The 14,762-nt window shown below is 39.3% G+C and overlaps 1 protein-coding gene and 1 pseudogene across 6 annotated transcripts in view; both read left to right on the forward strand.

Annotated features, from left to right (window-relative positions):
• GRM8 (glutamate metabotropic receptor 8) overlaps nt 1–14,762 on the forward strand; it is a 952,263-nt gene that overhangs the window by 412,408 nt on the left and 525,093 nt on the right. The gene's annotated exons all lie outside the window — the stretch shown is intronic.
• Nucleotides 1,481–2,914, forward strand: LOC122730021 (annotated as a pseudogene).

A 14,762-nucleotide genomic window follows, 5' to 3' on the forward strand; every position in this document is an offset into this window, starting at 1 on the left:
TCATTCAAACTTGACAATTCAGAACTACAAAGAAATATTTATATTCATTCAAGTATCCTAGAACAAATTCTATCTTATGATACTCTGAAAATTACCAGTATTTTCACATGTGAACAGTATAATGGATGGCTCCATCTATTTATAAAGCCAATATCTTATGAACTCCCTATAAATAGAAATTTCGGATTTTGATTCTTTAGTTCCTCCAGTGCTGACTTGAAATGCCATTAATCCATTGTTTGTTAACTTAGTTACAAGCGGCAGGCATGACATTTTTCACATTATTTTCAATATAATTTTGTAAAGTATAATTCACACTTGACATGCAACAGCATGCCCCAGGTAAGGATTAGTTCATAAAGCCTCCAGAGATTATCATTTTTCATAGCAACTCCACAGCCTCGAGGGCTCTATTTTACACATTCAATCACACCACTAAATTTGTATTGGGAAGGAAAAAAAGTTCAATTGCTAGAATGTCTAATGTAAGGTTCTCTCTCTCTCTCTCTCTCTCTCTCTCTCTCTCTCTTTCTCTCTCCACATAAATATGGAGATATATATGAATATATATAATATATATATCTATATCTAAATATATATCATTTTGAAGTTTTTGTAATATATTTGTTATATATATGTAATATATATTTGTTATATATTATATATGTATTTATCATAAGTTTAGTAACTATGAATCATGGCATTGTGCAGGGCATCTTAACCTTTCCCATGTCACAGAATCCTTTGGCATTCTGGTAAAACTAATGAACCTCTTTTCAAAATAATGTTTTTAAATAATTGAAGGAAATGTGAAATTTCAGTTAGAGGCTAATGAAGGTAAAGATAAAATTTTTTACCTATCCAAGTTCATGGACCCCCTGAAATCTATCCATGGCTTCCTCTGGTTTAATGGATAGAAAGATGGCCACTGAGGCAGGAAGACATGAGTTCAATTCTCATCTCTTGCATATCCTGGGGGTGTGACCCTGGTTGAATCCTTCAACCTTTTGGTACTCTACGTAGCTCTGAGACTTTAAATTAAAGAGAAGATGCTCTTCTACTGGTCGAGGGAACTCTGGGAGTTCCCCATGACAGTTCTTTACCACTAAAGATTACAGACAGGCAATGGCATTCCAGTTATTAGATATATTATTGAAAACAATCATTGAGGGAATTTGTTTTGCTTGACTTCATATTTGTTATAAAAGTTGTGTTTTTCTTCTCTTTTTTCCTGAGATATAGAACTACAAATATGAAATGTTGCATCTATCTTCAGACGAGGTCATTGTATTATTAGTTTTACTGTATTGTTTTACTTTGTTAAAAGGGAAGTTTCATGAAGTATGAGTCATCTATAAATCTTTGTTATATAAAACAAAACAGAAATCAATAAATCAATAAAACTTAAAACCAAATCCAAATGCTGGCCCTCCCTAAGCTCCACGTCGAGGCCACACTCGAGCCTCGGGGGCCCAGCGAAATGGAGAGCTCTTGCGAGGGCAGCGCTTCACCAGCCTCTGTAGCCCGGGTGCTGGGCAGCCTGCGGAAGCAAGGGACAGCCCTGGCTGGCCCCACTACGCGCAACAAATGGGCTACAGAGACGAAGGCGAGGAAGCGGGTCCTCGATGAGGAAGAGAACATCGAGGGCCTCCAGACAGTGATTTAGCGGGACTCTTTCCTGAGGTGGAGAAGCTTCGAGCAAAGAAGTACTTGGAGGCAGAGGAGAGGGGGGACTTGGAGCGGATGCGGCGGATCGCTATCAAGTTTGGCACTTCATTGGGCAAATTATCCAGAGATAGTCCCCTGCCATATGGGACCCCAGCCATGTTTGAGACCCCTGAGGTTCACCCAGGCACCACCTCCTTGGCGACGAAGCCCAGACTTCGTGCCAAAGGTCCTGAGGAAGCAGAAGCAGAGGAAGAGGAGGACAAAGAGCTCCTCCCTAGTCTCGACGCTTTTCTGACCAGGTACACCAGTGAGATCAATGCCTCATTCCAGGAGATCGCGGAAGGGGCGAAGGGGAAGGAGCGAGCCCGCCAACGCCTGGCTCTATGAAGCGGAGGACAAGTTGGAAGAGAGGCAGCAGGATAACCTGGCCCTCCCATCCACTAAACAGCAGGCCCTGGAGAGCAGGCAGGCCAGGGTGGAGACCTGGAAGTACAAGGCCAAGAATTCCCTAAGGGTGCCCCTGACAAGGAGGTACTGTTCAAGAAGCCCTGGCAGGTGTTGCACAGAAACATGCATTTTCTCAGGGACCCTTTCAGCCAGGCCCTGAGCAAGTCCCAGCTCCAGCAGGCGGCCGCCCTCAATGCCCAATAGAAACAGGGTAAAGTGGGGCCCACGGCGAGGAGCTGATCCCTCAGGAGTGTCCCAAGGTCAATGGATATGGATTCGTTGTTACCCCTTCCTTCTCCGGCCCCAGGTTTGAACGAATCTCCCATGATGACTTGGGGGGAGGGTGAGAGTACCCCCTTGTGAATTGATGGGTCAGAAACTCCATATTTGAACAGAACCCCGGGGCCTGCCTTCAAGATCCTGGAACCTGGACGCAGAGAGAGGTTAGGTCTCAAGATGGCCACTGAGGCTGCTGCCAAGAACAGAGCCAAGAAACAGGAAGCTCTGAGAAGGGTCACAGAGAACCTGGCCAGCCTCACCCCTAAAGGCCTGAGCCCAGCTTTGTCCCGGGCCTTGCAGTGCCTCGTGAACAAGACTGCCAGCAAATACACCGACCAGGCCCTGCGGGCCAGCTACAAGCCATCCCCAGTGTACCCTGGCTACAAGACACCCTTAGACTCCCAGGGGCACTCCCACCCCTGGCACTACCACGAGGACTCCTCTCACCCAGGACCCTGCTTCCATCACTGACAACCTCCTGCAGCTCCCCAAGACATGGAAAGCGTCAGATTTCTTCTGAGGACCCTGCACTGGGGCCCCTGGGATGCCCACCCTGGGCAGGGCACAGTCCCTGGCTGTGGGACCTTTGGGACGGCATGGTTTCTGTCAGAGTTGCTTGGCTCCCCACCCGTGGCAGCAGGACATTTTGTCAGGTGGGACCACACCTGGACCCAGCTGCAAGCTGGGCACTTGGTCATAGGATTTTATGTGCAAGTGAAAATCGTGGCTGTCATTAAAAGCTGAATCAGCGCTTCATTGCGTGCCTATCCCTTTCTGACTGCATGGCCCTCCACTCTGGGTCAGCCACATGGTAAGAGCAGGACTTGGAGGGCCTGGATCTGGGTCAGAATCCTTCCTCCTGAGCCCTGGGAGCTGGGTGACACTGCACATGTCTCTTGGCCTCCCTTCCCTTCTCCATGAAATCGGGATGCTAATCCTTGCCCGTCTCCCTCATAGAGCTTCTATGGAGGAGAAAATGCTAGGACCAGGAGCTGCAGACATGATTGTTTGCGTGATGATGAGCCTGAGCTCCTCTCTAGGGGATTTAGCAAAAGGCCCAGTGGAAGGGAGACCTCAGCCCAACCTAACATCTCCTTCATAGCATTGTTCCCACTCTGTTTTGGAGCACTTAATTGTAAGAGTCCATGAACAGGACTGGAGTATTAAATTCCATCTTGACTTGTAGAGTAAAAAAAAATAAAAAATTAAAAAAAACCCAAATGCCAATCAACCCACAAAATCAGAGAAAACATCGAATAAAACAATATAATCTCTTTCCTCCTTCTTCAGTCCAGAAACCCTGCCAAATTACAGAATCTCAAAGTTGTAAAGTCTTCTAGAAGTCATAGAAACATAGAATCTGAGCATACAGGTACCTTAACAGTGATCTAATGTAACACACCCCCCCAGCCATATTTTAAAAAAGAAGAAAGTGACACCCAGAAAGTCTGGTAATTTGCTTGATTTTAAAATCCAGTAGCTGGCAAAGCTGGGATTCAAACTTCATTCCTCTTATTCCAAAAATCAGGGCCCTTTCCAATGTAGCTCACTATAGTTTAACCTATGCCTAGTCAAGAATCCTCTTTATAACATCCATCACAAGTAGCTTATCTTGCCTTTGCTGAAAGATTTCCAGTTTGCAAGACCCTAATAATTCCATTCTATTTTTATATAGCTGTGAAAAGTCGATTTCTCATTCCCCTTGAAATTGTCTAAATTTCCCTTTTTGCAACTCCTACCAATTGGTCCTAATTCTGACTTTTGAAATTGAACAAAATATTTCTAATCTGACTTCCATACGAAGGCTCTTAAGGTACTTGAAGATAGTTTTCATATTTTTGCTAAGCCTTCTTTCCTCCTGGTTCCTTGAGATGATCTTTAAATGGCATGGTCTTTCAATATACTGACTGCTTTATACTGAACATACTGAAACAATGAGCTGAAACTCTGAAACAATGAACTGAAACTCTGGATATTTTCATCTATTTGCTACTCCTTCACTGTGGGAATCCTTCAAGACTCTGTCCTGGGTCTTCATGGTCATTGTCTCCTTCTCTTCTTCTCTCACCAGCTCCAATTTACTTTTTGTCTTTTTATCTCAAGTGTCTAGTGTAATGCATACCGCAGCAATAGGTAGTATGGTTCAGTAAGAAAGAATACTTAGCTCTGCAGTCAAGGGACCTGGGTTCAAATTCTGCTTCTGATAATTACTTCCTGTGTGACTTTGGGCAAGTCATTCATAGGTTCATAGATTTAGACCTTCAAGGAACCTTAGAGGTTTTCTACTTTAACCTTCCCTCGCCCACCCCCATCTTTCCTCAATTTACACATGAGGAACTGAGGCTAAAAGACATTAAATGAGTTGCCCAAGATCACAAAGCTAGGAAGTATCTGAGGTAGTATTTGAACCCAGGTCTTTTGACTCCAAGGCTAGAACTCTATTCACTATGCCAGTCTACCTCAGTATGCCATGCTTTACTCAACTTGTGCCCTAATTTCCATTTGTGTAAAGTGAGGAAGGTTGACTAAACAGCCTCTGCATGCCTTCCACCGCTCTAGAATCATTACCTATATCATTTATTAATCGGTCATTTCAACAACTCCCTTGACTTCAGTTATCTCAATATAGATGACTCCCAAATTAATACATCTATCTCTAAGATTTCTCCCTGATTCCTTGTACTTTATATTTGGCTTTTCCACCTGGATGTTCCATTGGCAAATCAAAGCTTAACACATGCACAAGAGAACTCATTATATCTACTCCATCATTATCTGAGCCTATTCCTTTTTCCAAAGTTCCCTATTGGTGTTGAGAATAATGTGATACTTTCATTCACACATATTTGAGAAGTCAGAATTAACATTCACTTTTCCCTTTTACTTTCTCTTCATGTTCAGTTACTTTGCCAAACCTTACTGATTCTACTTGTGTGAGGAGTTGGCTCAGATGTTGCCTCTTCAGTGAGTAACTTTTGCTGATGCTCTCAGTTCCTAGTATTCCCTTTTCTTGAAATTATCTTTTATTTGTTTTTTACTAGTGTTCCCTTTGCCTTTCTGGACAGAGATTCTTGGCTTTTTTGTCTTTGTATTCTCAACCTGGGCAGCCAGTTGGTACAGTTGCTAGGACCCTGGAATCAGGAGGACCTGAGTTCGAATATGGCCTCAGACACTTACTAGCTGTGTGACTCTGGGCAAGTCACTTAACCCTATTTGTCTCAGTTCCTTATATGTAAAATAAGCTATAAAAGGGAAATGACAAACCACTCGAGTATATTTGCCAAGAAAACCCCAAATGAAGTCAGTAAGAACTGGACATGACTGAAATGACTAAACAACAACAAAAGCAGCACAGCAAAAATTCTAAACCTATCACAGTCTTTCTCATAATATCCTATTTGCTCTTTAAAAAATATTTATTCACAGGGCAGCTAGGTGGCGCAGTGGATAGAGGACTGGCCCTGGATTCAGGAGGACCTGAGTTCAAATCAGACCTCAGACACTTAACACTTACTAGTTGTGTGACCCTAGGCAAGTCACTTAACCCCAATTGCCTCACTAAAAAAAAAAAAATTGGGGCAGCTAGGTGGTGCAGTGAATACAGCACTGGCCCTGGAGTCAGGAGCACCTGAATTCAAATCCAGCCTCAGACACTTAACACTTACTAGCTGTGTGACCCTGGCCAAGTCACTTAACCTCAACTGCCTCACTAAAATATATATATATATATATATATATATATATATATATATTTATCATTCTTTTCCTCTAAAATTTTGATTTCCTGATTCTATCCCTTCCTCCTACCTCTTGCCCATCCACTGAGAAGGCAAGCAATAAAACATCACTTATACACATATCACACAAATCACACAAATAACACAAAGCATTTCCATATTAGCCATACCAAAACAGGGGAAGAAAAGTTCATAAATTCTCTTTCTGGTGGTGGCTAGTCTTTTTTCATCATGAGTCTTTGAGAATAATGTTGAATCTTTGTACTCATCAGAGTATTCAAGTCTTTCACATCATCATCATCATTATAATAATGATGTTACTGTGCACAATAATCTCCTGGTTCTTCTCACTTCACTTTACCTCATTTCATATAGGTCTTGCCATGTTTTTATGAACCCCTCCCCCTGTCATTTCTTATAGCACAATAGTATTCCATTACAGTCATATTGTTCAGCCATTCTCCAATTGATGATCATTCCCTCATTTTCCTATTGTTTGCCACTTCCCAAAGAGCTGATATAAATATTTTTGTACATATAGGTTCTTTTCCTTTTTCCTTGATATCTTTGGGGTACAGCTCTAGTAGTGGTATTGCTGGGTCAAAGGATAAGTGCCTTTTTGATGGAATTTTGGGTATTGTTTAAAATTGTTTTCCAGAATGGTTGAATCAATTCACAACTTCACCAATAGTTTATTAGTGGACCTATTTTATTTCATTCCCTTTAGAATTTGTCATTTCTAATAGGTGTGACAAGGTACATGAGAAATGTTTTACTTTTCAGTTTTTAATTAATAGTGATTTAGAGCATAAATTTTATGTGACTGTAGCTAGTTTTGATTTTTTCTAAAAACTGCCTGCCTGTTCATATCCTTGACCATTTATCAGTTGGGGAATGGCTTTTATTTTTATAAATTTGACTCAGTTCCCTATATATCTGAGAAATGAGGCCTTTACCAGAGAAACAAGGTAATTTTAAAATTTTAATTCATTATCTATAGTCCTTTTAGCATAATGCAGTTTCCTTGATTATCTCTTTTAATTAGGGCTATCTCTGCTTTTGCTTTGTCTGAAATTATGACTGATACCATTGCCTTTTTTACTTCTGCTGAAGCATAATCAATTTTGCTCCAGCCCTTTATTTTAATTCTGTTTTTTTTTTTTGGTTTTGTTTCAAGTGTGTCTCTTGTAAACACACACACACACACACACACACACACACACACACACACACACACACACGTATAGGCTTCTGGTTTCTAGTCCATTCTGCTTTTGCTTCCGTTTTCTTGGTGAGCTCATTTCATTCACAATCAGAGTTATGATTACTCATGGTATATTTCCCTCCATCCTATTTTTTTCTTTTTGTCCTTCTCTTGCTCTTTTTTTATCCTGTCCTCAAAAGTCTGTTTTACTTCTGACAACTGCTTTCCTTTACCTCTCCTTTTACTACCCCTATGCCAACATCTCTCATCCCCCTTTACTCCCATTTGCCTTTTGGGTAAGATAGATTTCTACACTCAACTCTAACTCTAACTCTCTCTGTCTCTGTCTCTGTCTCTGTCTCTGTCTCTGTCTCTGTCTCTCTCTCTCTGTTTGTGTGTGTATGTATCTTTTTCTCTTTGAACCAGTTCCAGTGACAGTGAGGTCAAACATTCCCTGCCACCCTACCAAATTTTTTCCTCTGAGTATAAAAACTCTTTCTTGCATGCCTATTATATGTGATAAATATTTTCCCATTCTAGCTCCCCTTTCCCTCTTCTTTCAGTGCATCCCTCTTTCTCACCCCTTTATTTTTTTGGAGATCATTGCAATTAAATCAACTTGAACTCATACCCTCTGTCCAAGTAGATTCCTTCTAAATTCCCTAATAATGATAAAGGTCTTAGGAGTTAGCTCTGTCATTTTCCAAATATGAATGTAAATAGTTTAATTTTATTGAGTCCTTTATGATTACACTTTCATGTTTACCTTTTTATGCTTCTCTTGTGTCTTCTGTTTAAATGTTATATTTTCTATTCAGCTCTGATCTTTTCATTAGGAATGCTTCAAAGGCCTCTATTTCATTAAATAACAATTTTTGCCCTGAAGGATTATCCTCAATTTTGCTGGGTTGGTTATTTTTGGTTGTAACCATATATCTTTTGCCTTCAGGAACATCATATTATACACTGTCCACTACTTTAACACAGAAGCTGCTAAATCTTGTGTAATACTGACTATAACCCAACAATATTTGGATTGTTTCTTTTTGGCTGCTTGTAATATTTCTCCTTGTCCTGGGAGCTCTGGAATTTAGCTATAACATTCTTGGAACCTTTCATTTTTGCATATTTTTCATGATTTTAAAATTTCTTTTTGCTTCCTGAATCTAAAATATTGGGACAGTTTTCCTTGATACTTTCTTGAAATATTAATCTATGCACCTTTTGTGATCATGGGTTTCATATAATTATTAAATTATCTTTTTCAAATATTTTCCAAGTCAGTTGTTTTTCCAATGAGATAGTTCACATTTTCTTTTCTTTTTTTATTCTTTGACTTTGTCTTATTGTTTCTTGACATCTCATAAAATAATTTGCTTTCACTTGCTAAATTCTATTTTCTTTTTTTTTTTAGTGAGGCAGTTGGGGTTAAGTGACTTGCCCAGGGTCACACAGCTAATAAGTGTTAAGTGTCTGAGGCCGGATTTGAACTCAGGTACTCCTGACTCCAGGGCCGGTGCTCTATCCACTGCACCACCTAGCTGCCCCTAAATTCTAATTTTTAAGGATTTTTTCTTCAATGAGCTTCTGTGTCTTCTTTTCCATTTAGCCTATTCTACTTTTCAAGAAGTTCTTTTCTTTAGTGAATTTTTGTGCCTCTCTTACAAAGCTATTAATTTTCTTCTCAAAATTTCCTTGTATCATTCTCATTTCCTTCCCCATTTTTTCGTCTACCACTCATGTCCCTTCCTCTAACTCCCTTAGTGATTCTTGTTGGACTTGAGTTCAATTAGCATTTTTCTTTACAATTTTGCTTGTAGTTGTTTTCATATTATTTTCTCCAGAGCTTATGTCTTGGTCTTTCCTTTCACCTGCAGTTTTTTTAAGGTAAAATTCTTTTTCAGTTTTTGTTTGCTCATTTTCCTGCCTATTTCTTGACTTTGAACTTTATATTAAAGTTGAGCTCTGCTCATCTGGAGGCACTGTTGTAAGATTTAGGCTTTAATTTTTGTGTTGCTGTTTTTCAAAGATAGTTCTGGAGTTCTACAAGTTTTCAATACTTACAGGGTGGTAATCCAAGGAGAGGTCATTGTTCTCCTGATCTGTGCTCGGGTTTATGCCCAGGAAGGGTCCCTGCTTCTTTGTAGTTGTGATTGCTAGTGATCCTCTTGGCCCTGGAACTGTGACCAGCTCCCCAGCTCTCCTAAATCCATAAGTGCTAGTGCTTCTCTTTGGCTAAGAAGTGTGACCAGCACCCCTGTTCCCTTGTGACTTCTCTATACGTTAAGTGCTTCTCTATACGTTAGAACTACAACCCAGAACTGCATATGGGCAATATGGTTGTCAATGAATGCCAGCTGCACCCATGTAATCTCTTTCTGACTAGTTTTCTGATATCTTTACTATCTTTTATTAATATCTTCAGGTATGAAAGGAGCTCTAAGTAACTCATGAAAATATTTAGTTACCTGATAATTAAGGTGTTATCCCTTATGAACAATTCATTGTGAAGGCAACTAGGTAGCAAAGTAGGTAGGATGCTGTTGTGAAAGTTTCTAAGTTGCAGTGTTAGACAAAGAAAAAACAAAGTCTCCAAGCAAAAATAAAATAGGTTTATTGAGAGAGGGATCCTGTCTCACAATAAAGCTGGTCTCAGGTCTAGGACCCAAAGACTGGGAGTCTCAGGATCCATGGATATTTATATAACATGACTCTTCCCATGAATTAACATAATCCAAGGGTTACAAATACAATAAGTATGGAATAGGAAGAAAGAAACCATCATTCATATACTATACAATCACTTGCCATTCTATATATCCTACTTAAAATTGCCCTGTTACTAAGTAATAGGCTCATAACATAAGAAGACATCTACTGGATTGAATCTTTGACACCTCGGGTATAGCCTCTCTGGCCTTTCTTTCTCTGAGTTGTTTCTCAGCTATCAAGACTTTCCACCACATTGGTTAAGCTTGGCTTTCCAACTTTTCTCCCACTGTGATTGGTCCCTTATAACTCAGAAGTTACTATTTTAGGTATCTGACCTTCAAGCTGATTGGTGGCTATATATAGTCACAATTGGAAGCCAAATAGTCGAATTTTTGGTTAAGCTTGTAGAATAGACATGTTAGCATTTGCCTTAGCTCCTTTCAGTATCTATCTTACTTACTCTTAAATTAGTAAAGTGTATCACAGTTTGTAGTCTATAAACTGCTTAGTACTACTATTAAATCACTTGCGTCTAAGGGGTGGAGAAAATCTCACAATCCTAGATCTGGAGCTGGCAAGAATTGGATTAAAATCCAACCTCAGACACTTAATAGCCCTCTGACTCTTGGTAAATCACTTAACTTCTGTCTGCCTTTGATTCCTCAAAATGGTATCTACCAGGGTTGTTCTGAGTTTTAGCTGGGATAGTATTTGTGAAGTGCTTAGCACAGGGTCTGACACATAGTAGGTGCTTAATAAATATCTATTTCCTTCCTTCATTTTCCTTGCAGTTAATCCTGTTTTCTCTCATTCAGTTTTTAGGAGGCTCGGGGCACATCTGGTTAGCTTCCCCATCATGTACTTGAAAGCAATAATTATGTCACTCCTGGGTCCTTTCTTCTTCAAGCTAAATAACCACAATTCCTTTAACCTTTCTCTTGAACCTACATAATAAATATGATTTGATGATGCTATCTTCTCTAAAATCCTCTTATGTACCTCTTAAGCCCTTTTATTTCTAGAAAATCCATTTTCCTTTTGCTCTTTTCCTCCCTCTGCTTCATCTTGTTCCTTCTCACCACATGTCTGTGAAACTAGCTGCTGCTGGTGCCCATTAAAGAAGTCCACACCTTCCTCTTTTGTGAAAGCTCCCTTGAGGTCCATTTCCTTCAGAAAGCTTTTCCTGATTCTCCTTTGAATCCCTAAAGACAACAAGATTGAATTCAGGGCTTGCAGTGATGTTGTGACTTCTTTTCTCTTAACCGTAAGCCTTTCTCACTATCCCCTTGTATTTCTGTTCTGTGTGTATAAGCGATCTTAAACTGGAGGCCTAGCAATCAAAGCACATGTCAGATCTAATATCAAATATCATCCCAGGCAAATTAGCTGTGGAGACCAGTTCTAAAATCAGATCATACCAGCAAATGTTGTACAGATTTGACTTGTGCTTCTCATCATTTCCTCATCTGACCATTGGCACATTTATAAAATCAAACTGAATAGTGGTAATGAGTAAACAGAATCACCAAGTCAGAAGCAACTTTCTACTCCAATCCTTACCTGAGAAAGAATCATTACGCACCACCAGGGAAGTGAACATCTAGCTTTGCTTGATAACTTTTGTGCAGGGGCAACAACCACTCCCCAAGGGTTCTTGTTCTACTTTGGGACAGCCTGGATTGTAAGGAAGCTGTCCTTAGCAGCAAGCCTATATTAACCCCTTTGAAATGTTCATGTATTATTTCTCTTTCAGCAGCTGGAATTTTAATAAAGTGGAAAAATCATTGGATTTGGAGTAAAATAGCTTTGATTTCAATCCCAAATCTGCCCTTTAACTACTTTTGTGCCTTTGGGCAAGTGACTTAACCTTTCTGGGTTTCAATTTCCTTACCGACAAAATGAGGAAATTGGCCCAGGCTACATCTAAGGTCTCTTCTGGATTCAAATATGTGACTATGCTATGAGTATAAAACTAGTGCTGTATGTTGTATTTCAGAAATTGTTTTGATTTCTTACTTTCCAACCTCGTTTAATTTTCTTGGCTCCTGGGCCTCTCTCTCACTACTAATTGGAATAGATATGTTGTGACAAACAATACTTTTGATCTCAATGGTTTTAGCCTCAGGACTATACAGGAGGTATCTAGAGATAGTTCACAACCCTGATTCTTTTAGTCCTTCCCAATTTAGGAGAGCGACTCATCTAATAATAGAACATATATACACTCATTCTAGTCTTGCTTTTTTGCTTTCTAAACATTCATTCAGCATCATTTTCACCCACCTACGCTTTTTCAGCTATTTAATGTTTCACAATGTTGTGCTAAATATTCCATGACAAATACAATTAATATTTATCACCTAGTGTCAAAATAGAAGAAACCTATACTGTGACCCCCAAATGAGGCAGCAATTGCTGATTTGTATAGTTTCTTATTCCCAATTAAAAGAAGAAAAACCAAATAAAAAGTGACTCCTCTTCCTTATAAATTTTTGTATTTTATTTTACATGTGGCCTAGAGTTAGTAGAACCATCTCTTTCCTTTTCCTCAGCTATAGGCCTGTTCTTTCTTCTTAATATGAGAAGAATGAGTTAGCAAAGTAATTTGGCAGCTAAAAAGTTAATATAATATTAGGATTTATTAACATGGCATGATGTTAAGGATTAGGGAAATCTTGGTATTCCATCTCAGTTGGGTCACATCTAGATTATTGTCTTCATTTTTTGTTGTTACTTTTTAGGAAGGACATTGATCAATTGAAAAGTGTCCAAAAAAAGAGTAGATGTGATGGGGAGGGGCCTAGAGATCATTCTGTATGAGGACCAGTTGAAGGAATTGGATATGGTAGCATGGTAGCAAGGAAAGTTGGTCAGTAATCATTTATTAAGTACCTATCATATGTCAGGCACTTTTCTCTAAGTCTATTATTCTGTGACTTTATCTTTTGCCTAAAGGTGAGAATACTTAGGGGCAACATGACAGCTGCCTTCAAGTACTTGCAAAGTTATCATGTAGAAAAGAGATTGGGTTTATGATGCTTAACCCAGAGGGCAGAACTAGGAAAAACAGATGGAAAGTGACCGCCCCCCCCAAAAAAAATCCCCCCACAACCCCTAAGCTTATGAATAATATAATAAACTATATTATTATATTTCTATACCATAGTAATTAATTAATAATATATTGATATAATGAAATTACGTATAGCGCTATCTAAAAATGGAATGAACTGTCTCAAAAAGTAGATCTCTTCAAGTCTTCAAGTGTTGTATAGGAAGTTTTAGTTCAAATTTAATGAGATGATCACTGTAATTCCACCTGCCTCTGAGATTCTGTCATTTCCTCTTCTTTTTCTCCTCACTCCTCTTCTTGTTTCCTCTTTTTCTTCTTTCCTTAATCCATGTTCACTTACCTCTTTCAGGTCCACAGATGCCAGAGAGAGGTCCCATTTCCTAGTATGTTTTGTGTCATATTATTCACGTAGAATGCACATTTAGTCCCCATAGGAGCCCATAAAAAGATTTTTACTTCTCTTAATTAAGCAAGCTCTGGGAGATCAGAATACCGCTCACAGCAATCCTTCTTGTACAGCACATGTGCAGTTAGACACCCAATAAATGCTTTGTAATAATAATGCTCCTTATCACCATCACTATCTGATGTTCTCTATGAGGTGCTCATTTCTATATGAGGTACTTGAGGAAAAGGTTATTTAATCCAATAGAGACATGGTCCCTGCTCTCTAGAAATTTCCTTTGAAAAGTAAATCACCTAGATAGCATTTCAGTTCTAATATATATGGGAAGAGAGATGTGTACAAATAGTCATACATTAGTGAGATGAGAAGAACCTACTAGACTGGTATGGAACATGACCCTATCCTTTACTGTGGAAATCATTCCAATTGTGACACACTGGATTATCCAGATGTATTATCTACATGTCCTTTCAGGCCCTGATACATTCCACAGAGTTCTCTGAAATGCTTAAGCAAACCCCATCCATCTCAAAATGTTTTGCACAAAAGAGGGGAGAGCAGCAAATTAGACTGTGAAGGGTGTCCTTCTGGAGGAGGATGTTGGTATGTTTTTAGGCATGGTTTGAAGAGGCAACCTGGTGGTGCAGTGGATAGAGGGTTGATTTAAATGACTTTTCCAAGATTGTACTAAGCAGATCATCACAAGATTATTCCAATCAGACTTGGGATTTGAAGTCAGGTCTTCAATGTCTGTGTCTCTTTCCAATTGTGCCACTGGATTATTCAGAAGTATTTCCTGGTTCTTTGCAATAGTTCTTTGAAATGCTTAAGCAAATCCCAAATATCCCCAAATGTCTTGCACAAAGGAGGGTAGTATAGCACTGCCTCTTTTGACTAATATAGTATAACAAAAATGTGTTTTTCCCCCTTTTTCTTCTTACTTTGACTAGAATTTTTGAGTGCCAATCTTTTCAATTCATTCTATAGTCTAGGGGTAATTCAGTTGCTGACTTGAAAATCTAGTTTACATATTTTACTTTTAAACTTTAAATGATCTGGGATTTCTTTCCGTGATGAAGAGTTCGGTACCCTGTTCATTAGTAGAGTTTCATGAATATTCCCAAACACCCACCTGCACACATTTCTGGTGAGCAGCAGTCTCTCCAAAATTACCCAACCTGATTGGATAATAGATGCACCTAACAGAGCTTTTGCTTCATTGGTGTAGCTTTTGAG

This window comes from Dromiciops gliroides, chromosome 5 (genome assembly GCF_019393635.1).
Source record: "Dromiciops gliroides isolate mDroGli1 chromosome 5, mDroGli1.pri, whole genome shotgun sequence".
Taxonomy (NCBI): domain Eukaryota; kingdom Metazoa; phylum Chordata; class Mammalia; order Microbiotheria; family Microbiotheriidae; genus Dromiciops; species Dromiciops gliroides.